Genomic DNA, 12,592 nt, shown 5'->3' with positions numbered 1-12,592 from the left:
GCTCTCATGGGTCTCATGGTGATGTGATGATTTCAATGTTCAGATTATGAAATGGCTCCTAGTGATTCGGGAGGCCACCAGGAAGATGGCCTCTTGGACAGATTATAAATCTCTCACCATTGTATGTTAATTAATGTCTTTATATTAATTTCATTTTTATCTTATTGCCAAAGAAAAAAAGCAGTAAACTCTGAGAAGAGCATAGATAGTCATTTATTACCATAATGAATATTTGCCTGAAAACAACCTCTGGGTTGCCTGTAAGTGGAATGGCTCCTGCTGTTTACATCTTAGTTGGGTTATCACTCCCCATGACATCACAACCCTCATCACAGCAACAGAATGTGGCCTCAGATACAGAAGAACCAATGAGGTTGATGAAGTCTTAAGGGATAAAGACTATATTCTCCTATTTAGCAATTTTCAAAGAGGATGAATGCAATAACACTTCCCCAGATGATGTACATTTGCTAATTTGAAAATCAGCCAAAGTGGATTTAACATTTTACACACCTCATTCTATTTATGTATTTGCCACACACATCTATACTGTATTGCTTCTCTCTCTGTGATGGCTATATATGTTTAGAGAAAGTTATTTTTTTGTTTTCACTTATTTTATATGATATGAAATCTTAAAAAATGTAAAAGCCCAATTTTTTTATATATTGTGGCTGATTATATACTAATAACTGAATATGTAACTAAATATGAAAAGCCAATAAACAACCAGACTTGGGCTTAGTTATATATTGATACTGTGGTTTGAATAGTAAACAAGAACATTTTCTGACATAATTTCCAAAACATATGAAAAACCTAAATGTGCAAAAATTAAAATGATCACATGTAAAAGCAGGGAGTTTCTGTACCATTGAATAAACTAACTTAAAGTAATGGCATCATAATTCAGAAGGCACTACTACTAATTGGACTATCAGTGAAAAAGATCAGGTTTTTAGTTATTCGTTTTCTCTAGAATAGATGCTTATAATTGGTTCCAATTACTTCCAGTAGTTTAATTAAGCGTCATATTCAAAAATTTTGTTTTCATTCCTATCAACATTCATTCCAAAAGCTTTCGCTAGCATAATTCACATCCATATTCTTTCCGAAAGCATTTTGCTAACATTTACAGGGAATATAAAAAATTTGAAAGCCATTTCCCTTGAGAAACTCAAGAAACAAGCTAAGACTTGAGGGAAATCAAAACACACAAATACACAAAAGGCAACTAGTAAACATAAATAGGCCCTTGATCCATGTTAGAAATAACCAATAGTCATTGATTGATCACAGGGTGCCAAGCACTATGCTAGGAGCAATACAAGCCGGGTATCATTTAATCCTCCCAGCCCTGTAAGGGAGTTACCAAGAATTTTCCCGGTTTGCAGGAATTAAGATGTTAAATTATTTGCCCAAGGTTAGTTCAAATGTTGAGATTCAAGCCCAGGTCATTTGACTCCAAAGCCCATACTCTGGACACTCTGGGAAAAATGGTTTAGCATTGGAAAAATCCTGGGATTTAGGGTCAGAAGATGTCAGCTCCACTCGGTGCCACTCACCAAGCTATGGGATCTTAGACAAATCACTTAACTTTCTTGAGCCTCAGGTTATTTTTTAAATAGAACGGGGTAGATAAAGAGATTTTTGTAAGCCCCCAAACACTCAGCAAACACCATTTGCCAATGTTTTTTATTCCAGCGTGCATGTACATGTAGTATAGGAATTCTATATACTGGGCTACTTATAAAAGGAGTTTAAAATGATTCATTTGGAATCATAAGAAATTACTAGTCAGGGGCTGATACAGAAGTGTCAAGAGTTCATTTGCTGCTTAGAACAGCAGTACAGCCAGAGTCTCGTTTTTTATGAGGAAATACACTACTCGATATTTACAATGAAATTATGGAACGTGATTTCTAAGTCTGGGTACGTTTATGCTATTCTAATCACTGGCACTTACCCACCAGTGGAGACACATTGAAATAACAAGAATTTGTTATGAGAGCAGTTAGAAAGACATTGGTAATGATTATGTCAATATGTAGTTCACGTCAAAACAGCTAAATGGGAGGGCATGAGGCTTATGGAAAGAAACAGATGCTTTTTTTTTCCAGTAGATTTGGAGAGTTTTTTTAGCATTTCATAAGTAGTCTGACATATAAAAAGCTCATTTCTCAGACTGTGTGAATGTCCTGGGCATACTTAAACCCTTTTTATTCTTTTTGTTATTGTTGTTCTTCCCTGGGGGAACTCTTAGTGGTAAAAAGATAACTAATATGTCAAACAAGACAGTAAATTGATATGTGATGTCAGTTTCATTTAAACCATCCTCTTTAAGTATGGTTTTAATCTAATTTATTTTTATTCCTGTCATAATAATACTTCTAAACATTAATCAGTACTGTTTCACTTGAAGCATATTTAAAATTTTCTTAAACTTAAGAAGTTAACATTAATTCAATAATTAATATCATTTTATTTTACAGTCTAATTAGTTTCCTAAAAGGGGAGCTCTATTGTGTCAATATGAAATTCAACCTATTACCATAATGAATATTTTTCTAAAAATATTGTTGAAAAATTTTTTTAAAAAGATAATGAATTTGAGGAATAATTTCATTTGAATTTAATCCTTATTTGGATTTACTAGTCTCAGATTAATGCATTGTAGTTGATTAACTATAAATTTACTTGTATTGGTAACAACTAAAATATGAATTTTTTCCCCAACCCACTTCTGCTTCAGAAGCATTGCATGAACCTGAAACAAACCAACATATATTTAAGGTGTTCAATAAAATAAAACAAGAAAAATCTTAGAAAGGAAAACAATGAGCAACGTAAGGGTCTGATATGTCAAGACAGTTTTTTTTTAATGACTAACTTTTGTCCAGTTTCTCAGCGTCATTTGCTGCACATTGGACTTCACATTGAGATGAAGGACACTAACAAGAAGAAATCTCCTCTTTTTTATAAGCCGGCACAGGCATAGAGTCTTGTGGGGGAGGCCCTTCATTGTATTTTTTTATCCCCTCTATTTCTCTAAGAACATAAAACTGGTTTGTTGGCAGTAGAGAAGGGGAAGAACGCAGTGTAGAGTAATCACTAAAGCATTTTCTGAAAAAGAGCTGAAAACTCAGGGTCAAATTCTCTCATATTTCGACTGTGGAGCTTGGAAATGGCAGCAGTTCCATGCTTTCTATTATTTAGCATCAACGATCCAACTTGTGCAATGATACCATTCTCGTCTATGTTAGTATACTGAGGAAATTTTATTAAACACCAAAGGTGTAAAAATACTTTAAGATTTCTTCTTTATGTTTTTCAAGTGTTTGGGTTTTTCTTAACTTTATTTGAATACAAGTGAAATAGAACAATGTCAGAAGTGTCCAGGGCACAAAAGGGCCAAAACCAATATGAAGCAAAGGGCAAAGCAAATATATGGTCAACGGGCACTGACCTGGATCGGGAATCTTTCTGAATAATTTACGCTCAGAATTTCACTTTGGAACTCAAGTAGTCTAGATCAGCTATCTATAATGCCTTCAATCGCCAGAATTTCTCAGCTCTCCTCTTTTCGTGGGCAGCATGGTAGTGGTGTATAATTTGCCCTCCTGCCTGTCGGCCCAGTGGAGACTTCACGAACATCTCTCCTTTTCCAACATAGGAAAAAAAAAATTTTGTCATAGCAGAAGTTCACTATTAACCTCTTGTGAGAAAATCTATGGTAAAACTTATGATGCCCAAATGTACCCTTCACATTCTCTTCCTTACAAGTGCAATTAGCAATGGAAAGTTAGCTGGACAAAACTTTCAAAAAGTTAGGGCACAACTATCATTTGAATGGTACTGTTCAATTCTTTGATTTGCACAATAACTCTGTGAGACACATAAACAGATTCCTAACATTACGTAATTTGTTACTTCAATTCACATATAAATGAGGAAACACGTTCAGAGAGGTTAAGTGATTTTCCCATGGTCACCAAAGCCCAGGCTATTTCCCCTGTGTCTTGCCACCTGAGACAAGGCCCTGTGTGTTTCTTAGAGCAAATTCCCAGAAAGGAAATACAGTGTCCTGGTGGTAATGGAAGGATCAAGCGAGAAAGGCATAGGATCAATACGCATCCTTTTCATAGTGACTCCACCTTTAATATATTAGAGTTCTTCTATTATCTGATGGGCCCTAGATTATGCTAAAGTTCTCTTCTTGTATGTTTTAAGCCCCCAAAGCTACATTTAAAATGTCATTGATTTCTAGACATTAATACTCAAAAATGATACACAGCCCAGTTTCTGGCATTCCTTACGCCCATCTGCTAGCGTGGCATGGTGCCCATTCACAAGGTAATAAGACAATTTCAGGAGCACACAGATGCCAAGTATACTGAGGCTTAGAGTGATAACCTGCAAAGTATAGCAAGTGGCTGTTATTTTTCTACAATAAGCAGATCTTCCCTAAGTCAGAGCCACCAAATCATCCTTATATCTATTCCATTAATTAAGATCACATTGGTTGACATAGTCTATGACACAGAGGAGGCTGTTGTTACCAATCCAAACTCTTGACTTATTTTTGTTTTTTGGTTATAAAGAGGAATTAAGGAACAATACTATAGAATCAAGTCCTGGCACCTTCACTTATTCTCAAAGACAGGCATCTGCCATAGAGAGACTGAGTATTGGGTGGAAACTTTCAAACACATTTTCCAATGTCAGGAAGCTTCTTGCTTTATTTGCTTGTGACCAATCAAATCTCCAGTAGCATGCAGCTCAGACAAACAAGAAAGTTCAAGTGTAGAGACAGAGTTGCATTTTCTGGAGATGTAGATACGGTACCGCTATTGACTCATCTGCCTGAGAATATAACGATAAGGAAGACAGAGTCAACACAAATTCTCTTCCGAATCCCAGCAAGCGTCCTTTAACTACAGCAGTTTGTACAGTGCCTCCTTGGAAACACATGATTTACTCATTGTTCCTCCACAATGTACTTTTTGTGGATAGTTCTGAGGCGAAGAGTTGTTTAAAGAATAAGAGTAGGAGAAAGAGAGGCGAAGGGAAGGGAAAAGAAGGAAAATAGCCAAAGAAACTAGGAGCAAAAGAAAAGGGAAAGAAGGAGAAAACTGACCACATAAATCTGTGATTAACTATTCTACAACATTAACTCTTAATGATCAATTCTATACTAATTTTAGAGAAGAATTCATTTGGATATTAGTGAAGGAATGTGTCTATTTGCTTTGTGTTCCTAAAATTACATAGCTTTGTCTCCTATCTTTATGCAGGCATATGTATTCTGGAAAACAATATAGCTGCATAGAGATCTGTTTTTCATAGATAAATATACACACACAAATACGTTGTTACAAATTACATAGCCAGGTCACCTGTAGTCCCAGCTATGCAGGAGGCCAACGCAGGAAGATAGCCTGAACTAAGGAATTCTAGGCTGTTAGGCACCGTGATTATGCCTAGGAATAGCCACTGCACTCCTACCTGGGCAACATAGAGAGACCCCTGTCTAAAAAAATAAAAATTTATCTGGGCATGGTGGCACATTCCCATAGTCCGAACTACTCATGGGGCGGAGGCAGGAAGATCGCTGGAGCCCAGGAGTTGGAAGCTGCAGTGAGCCGTGATAGTGCCACTGCACTCTAGCCTGAACACCAGAGCAAGACCTCATCTCTGAAAATAAATAAATAAATACTATATAAAAGTTAAAAAAAAGTCTAAAACTACATAGACATAGTTGTGTGTGGGCACAGACATACACAAATTCGGAATTAGATTCACACTGCAGTGGAATCCTTGTGAATAGTATTCGGTAAGTGTTCACTTATATTTTTCCTTTTCTAAGTTAAAAAAATTAAATGTAAGATGTTCTATGATAAAGTATTATGAGACTATACATCGGTGTGAATTCACGTAAGTATATATGTTTAATAAGGTTGATGTATCTAAGAGTATGATGACCTTTGTGGTAAATTGAACTTATTTATACTTTTGAAAAATTAATTTATTTATTAGTTTAATATTTAGTCAATAGTTATTTATTGACAATGTTCAATATGTTCACAAGTATGTCCCCATGCTGGGCGCAGTGGTTCACGCCTATAATCCCAGCACTCTGGGAGGTTTGGGCGGGTGGATTGCCTGAGCTCAGACGTTTGAGACCAGCCTGAGTAAGAACAAGGCCCTGCCTCTGAAAATAGCCAGGTGTTGTGGTGGACACCTGTAGTCCCAGCTACTCAGGAGACTAAGGCAAGAGAATCGCTTGAGCCCAAGAGTTTGAGGGTGCTGTGCCCTATGATGCCATAGCATTCTACCAAAGGTGACAAAGTGAGACTCTGCCTCAAAACAAACAAATAAGCAACAACAACAAAAAACCAAGTAAGTCCCACCTTCAAGGAATAATAGCTATATTTATAGCAATCAAAATTTTCTTTTCTTTTAACAGATAATTTTACTTTTATCTTTATACTCAAGAGATTTTAATGAGTATCTACTATGTGTCAGGAACTGTTTTGGGCTCTGATAGTGTAGTTAAAAAATGGCTTCTGTCCTTAAGGTGTTTGAAGTGTGAGGTAAGAAAAAGACTAGAAAAGGTATTACCAGAGTATGTTTAATGGCAATTTGGGGAGCACAAAACATAAAAAAGACAACTCCTTTATATTTAGTGATTTGAGAAGACTCCATGGGGTAAGTGATGTCTAAGCTGTTTCTCTGAGACCAGGAGGACTATTGATATTTTGCCAGAGGTTGTATCTCTGTGTGTTGGAGTAAACAGAGTTACACTCTGAGAGGACCCAAGATCATTGTGTAGGTGACCTACATCTCCAGCAGCCATGGAATCTGTGACCGGCTAAGGATGAAGGCAAATTAAATGATGTTGATATCAAAGAAGATAATAATGAGAAAATGGATTTTTAAAGCCAGTTATGAAATGCCTTGATAAGATATAATTTTGAGACCAGTAGTTCTCTTTACAATATTTCAGATGCATTTGGTAGTTTTGTACACCATGTTGGTATTTACTAAAAGAGGGATAAAAAGATGTTGAGAGGAAAGAAGTTAAGAGAAGAGCCACTAAGACAAGAAATGTCACCATAAACAAAGAAAGGCTTGGCTTTGACTAAAGGTGTCCCTAAGTGAAAATATGAAGAATCTATCTGTATTCAACTTAGGATAAGGGAATCGTTCAGTTTGGGGAAGGAGGGGGTATGTTTGCTTTACTCGCTAGCAGATGATAGGTGTTCTCTCTCTCTCTCTCCCCCTCCACCCCACCTTTCTCTCTCTCATCTCTGTTTATCTATCTATACCTTTATAAAAGAGGGAAGGAAGGGAGGGAGGGAGGAAAAGGAAGCAAGGAAGGAAAGAAGGAAGCTAGGGAAGAAGGGAGGGAAGGAGTTGAGGAGGAAAAGAGGGACCTCAAGTATAAATGGATTCAAGCTACTTGGAATTTGGTAAGTGTGATTCTCATGTGAGGATAGGGATGGTCTAGACCTTCACCACAGTGGAGAAGTAGTGTAATTTAAGTTTGTTTAAGAAATTATCACAGGGCATTTTAAAGAGGAGTCCAGGATTGTTCTCAAAAGATTCCAATTTAGTTGGTCTGGAATAGCATCTAGCAACCTCCCCAGATGAATCTAACATAGAAAATCACACTTTGCAAAATGATGCCTTATAGATTATTAAACTGTGCTTCCAGTTTTATGATTTATCTGAAGATAAGGATTCATTTCTGCAATTCCACTTTATTCTGATGGAGAAGGAGGAATATCTATTTTTCTAAAGCATTTTAAAATTACCAAATCTTAGGAACACTCTTTGAATTTATCTATGTATATTATAATATACATATATATACATATATAATTCTGCTTCAAATTTAACCTCAGACCTGAATGAATTCCACATTGCATATCATTAAGAGAATGTCTTAAAAGAATGTCTATGTTAGGAAGAAACAAAGGAAAAGGAAAAAAGTAGAAGAGAAAATAGAAAATCTATGAAAATGTGTATCACTTTTAGCTTAACCAAAGAAACAACAGTGAAAAATAAAAAATAGACATATGTTCTAATTTAATATCCCCTTACCATCAATTTAATAAATGTTGACTTTTTTTTTCAGGTGGTTGAATAAATGGTTGACATTTTTTATTTGAAGTAGTCAAGATCTACCATCAAGTTAATAAGTGGTTGACTTTTTTTATATTAAATCATAGCTGTGTACATTAATGCAATCATGGGGGTACGATGTGCTGGTTTTATATACAATTTGAAATGTTTTCATCATTCTTAGTTATTGTGTTAAGACATTTATATTCTACACCTAGTAAATTGCACATGTACCCTTGTAAGATGCACCGTAGGTGTGGTCCCACCAATTACTCTCCCTCCACCCATCCTCCCCACTCCTGACATTTTCTTTTAAGTAGTCATTTCTACCAGTTTAACTGAACAATAAACAAGGAAAGCTCCATCGTATGGTGTTTAGCTCAGCTTTATACCAGGAATGAATAACTTCAAATAGGATGGGAAATTTTGTCTGAACAAGTTTGAAAAGTAGTGAACAATTTCCTAGTTGTCATGACATTGATGCTGGGTCTGTACATACTAACCTTCAGCAAGGCACAGGGGCAGAAACACCACCAGAAGCGAGAGTAACAAGAGCATTGTTATCATAAAAAGTGCAAGGACTTCGGAGCAAAATAGAACAGGGCAGAAATCCTAGTTCTACCATTCACTAGATTTCTCTCCTTGCTACAAATTATTTACCTTCTTTAAGACTCAGTTGTTTTTTTCTTTTTAACCTGAAAATAGAGATGATAATTCCTTCCCCCCAAATATGCAAAATAAATTAGGTAAACAGCCTGGTTAATGTATGACGCATAACAAATGTTAGTTCCTTCATCAATCTACATTATTTTTAGGGTTTGGGAAATATGAACACTGAAATAATCATCGGAGAGTGGAAAAAGCACAATGGATATGTTTGTTATGTTCAGTACTGCTCTGCTACAGAAATATCACTCAACAATTGGTTATAAATTCTATGCTGGCAATTGGTTCTAATTCTATGCTGGCAAAGTGTTTGGAAGCAATTAGCACTTTGCAATGTTTCTGAAAAGATTTGAGATACTTCTCTCTAAAGATTTTTTTTCAACTTAGCATGCCAATATTATGAGTTCATAGGATCACATTTTGTCATAATTACCAATATTTCTTACCCCGGACATCCCTACGTTGTTATTCTTTGTATCTATTAATTACCCTTATTATGCAATTCTACATGAATCATTTTCCAAGAGGTTTAAATAGTTAAGGAAGAAGAGTCAAAATTTCAGCATTGAGTTCCAATCATAAAAACAAATAATATTGAAAAACAAGGAGAAAAAAGGGACAAAGGATTTATAGATAATTTTTTTCTGAAGATTAAAAATAAAGATCTTTAAGGATCTTTAAGAGTTGACCCAAGTAACAGTACTGAAAGATCACAGGATGAAGTATGGGTCAAAAATAAAAGATTGATTTTTGCCATGCAGGCAAAAATAAAAAAAATCCATTCACAGTTGAGGAAAAGGATATGGATGGAAGGAGATAGTTGTAGAAAGACAGCCATTTGGGCATAAGAGGAGAAGGGACAAATAGGGGTTGGTCTATGTATCAGGTCTGCCCGGCAGATCCCTTCTTAAAAAAAATTTGTGCTGCTTTGGAATAAAAACAAAGATGTCTACAAGATTAGATCTGAGGATAGATTCTCAGAGGGTGGACACCTAGCCTGGTGTAGGAAAATATCCAAAAGTTTGTGAGGCTCCTAAGAGGGAAGAAAAAAAGCTGAGATAATTTTAGTGAACAAAAGAGGCACATCCTTGTTTTGGCCAGACACTTTGGCCAGATGCACCTTGAATTCTACAAGCTGGAGACCAGATGACAGGACTGTGGATACCTGCAACAGAGGCATCTGAGATCAAGGCTAAAACACCACAACCCTGCCAAGAGAATTCAACCTCAGTGAAACAGAATATGGTTGTGGCCCCTAAGCCTCTGGATCCAAAGAAGAGAAGGTTAAGGGGAGGGGGAAATGCCTGAATTAATTCCAAAAGAGACTATAAACAATTGACAGCTGAGATGACCTTAAACTACATAGATTTCTGTTTAGGCTGTACAGGAAAAAGGTGCTGGAGAGCCAAATAAGTTTTATTACAGAAACCACAGACAACGTTTAATTGGCACTTACTAGACTGCATGTCTATATTTTACTGTCCTCAGATACTTACATTCCCCAAGACACACAGCCAACACCAGTCTTGGGGAATTTTATAATGATAAGGGTAGATATAGTGCATCTTTGATTATAGAAACACTTCAAAGATATTTCTGGGGAAAATGGAAAGGGAAATAAGGCAAGAGAGTTACCATCGCGTTAGTAGCAGAAACACGGATGACTTACACAGGTGAAATGAGGTGAAATGAGCATGATGTTCAACTGCTCCACTTTAAAAAATATAGTAATTAAAAGAATTATCACTATTTGTCAAAACAATATTAATAGGTAGGTATTTCTTTCTTTTTTTTTTTTTTTTGTAGAGACAGAGTCTCACTGTACCGCCCTCGGGTAGAGTGCCATGACATCACATGGCTCACAGCAACCTCCAGCTCTTGGGCTTAAGCGATTCAATTCTCCTGCCTCAGCCTCCCGAGCAGCAGGGACTACAGGCGCCCGCCACAATGCCTGGCTATTTTTTTGTTGCAGTTTGGCCAGGGCTGGGCTTGAACCCGCCACCCTTGGTATATGGGGCCGGCGCCCTACTCACTGAGCCACAGGCGCTGCCCAGGTAGGTATTTCTTAAAGTTGAAGGCATGCTTCTAAATTTTAAATTACTGTTTGTCCTCCTCTTCCTCCTCTACCCCCACTGCCTTCTCCTCATCCTCCTCCAGCTCCTCTTCTACTTCTGGAAAGCAAATGTTGGCAATGATACTATAAAAATTATTTGAAGTGAATGCTGCCGTAAGTTTATCCCTATCTGTCAATACAGTAATGTGACATTTTGTAAGTTTAAGTTCACTAGCATCATAGGGAAAAGTTAAATCTTTCCCTAATAACCCTGGGATTTAATAACTGAATAACTGAACTTGCCAACATGGCCTAGTATTTCACTTCTGTTTTGGTGCAACAGTGTGCATCCCAATATATATATATATATATATATATATATATATATATATATTGTGTGTGTAAAGACAGAGTCTCATTTCCTCATCCTGGTTAGAGTCCTGTAGCATCATTGTAGCTCACGGCAACCTCAACATTCTGGGCTCAAATGATCCCCTGATCTCAGCCACCCAAGTAGCTGGGACTACAGGCACCCACCACCATGCCCAGCTAGTTTTCCTATTTTTAGCAGACATAGAGTCTCGCTCTTGTTAGGCTGGTCTGGAACTTCTGAGCTGAAGTACTCTATCTACCTAGGCCTCCCAAAGTGCTACAATTACAGGTGTGAGCCACCGCACCAGGCCCTAAATTCTTTACATTCCCTTTTATCTCCAAGGAGCTAAAAATGGCTAGTTGTACAATCAGAGAATACCTTATGTTTTCCTCTTTAGCTATTTCTTCTCCAGGTAGACTTAACTCATTCATTCAACCAGTAATTCAACAAGTAGTTATTAAATGTCTACCATATGCCAGACCTAATGCTTTATTATTTTAATTTTTAAGTACATATTAGAATATTTCTGTTCATTTTACTATTGTAGGTACAATTAGAGTTTTGTACTTTGCGTAAATTGGAAGGATTTAAACACTTTGATCAATTTTGAGAATCATAGTTTTCACTCTCAGAGTCCTGATTGTTTCTGAAATGATGGCCTCATACCTGTGCTATCAGCCATTGAAACATGAAAAGTAGATTCTCAAAATAAAGATATAATTAGATCATATCTTATATCCAGACAGCTGGGCTACAAAGTATGAAGAGTATAATAGACTCTATTTGTTGTTCGGATGCAGGTTTGGAGGTTCAGTCATCTCAGTTATGCAGCATAACCATTCCCGGGAGCACCATTCACAATAACCATGGCAAAAACGGAATCCCTGATATTGTCAGAATAGTGGTCCTACCCATAAAACCCACCACCACCACCTCTGTTCCTTCTTTCTTCAAATGCTTTTGTGTATTTATTTATAGGCAATCCCTTTCCTGGCACAGGTGATGATTTGTAATTGATCTAAGTCAATCTCATTGGTCTCATTCCTCTTACCATCATAGTTTAAGCGTAAGAATATAGCTCAGTAATGGTGAGAGTAAATCCCCTGATGGCTTCTGGGAAATGATCTCTCAGAAATGAAAAGAGGACATGTACGAGGACAACACTCATCTCCTTCCATTGTCTTGTCTCATGTGACCTCTGAAGCTGTAGCACCCACAGTGTGGAGCAAATGTCACCAAAAATGTTCAAATAGTAGAGCAGAAACCTGAGAATTACTAAGGAATAATAAATACCGTGAGTTACTGTTGGTTGTTCCTTCTCTTACTTGCAACCAAAAACATCTTTAATGAAAGTCATGCATTTGGGTACTCCA

The sequence above is a fragment of the Nycticebus coucang genome, chromosome 7, assembly GCF_027406575.1.
Source record: "Nycticebus coucang isolate mNycCou1 chromosome 7, mNycCou1.pri, whole genome shotgun sequence".
Lineage (NCBI taxonomy): Eukaryota > Metazoa > Chordata > Mammalia > Primates > Lorisidae > Nycticebus > Nycticebus coucang.
The sequence above is the reverse complement of the archived record's forward strand: the minus strand, read 5'-3'. Positions refer to the sequence as shown.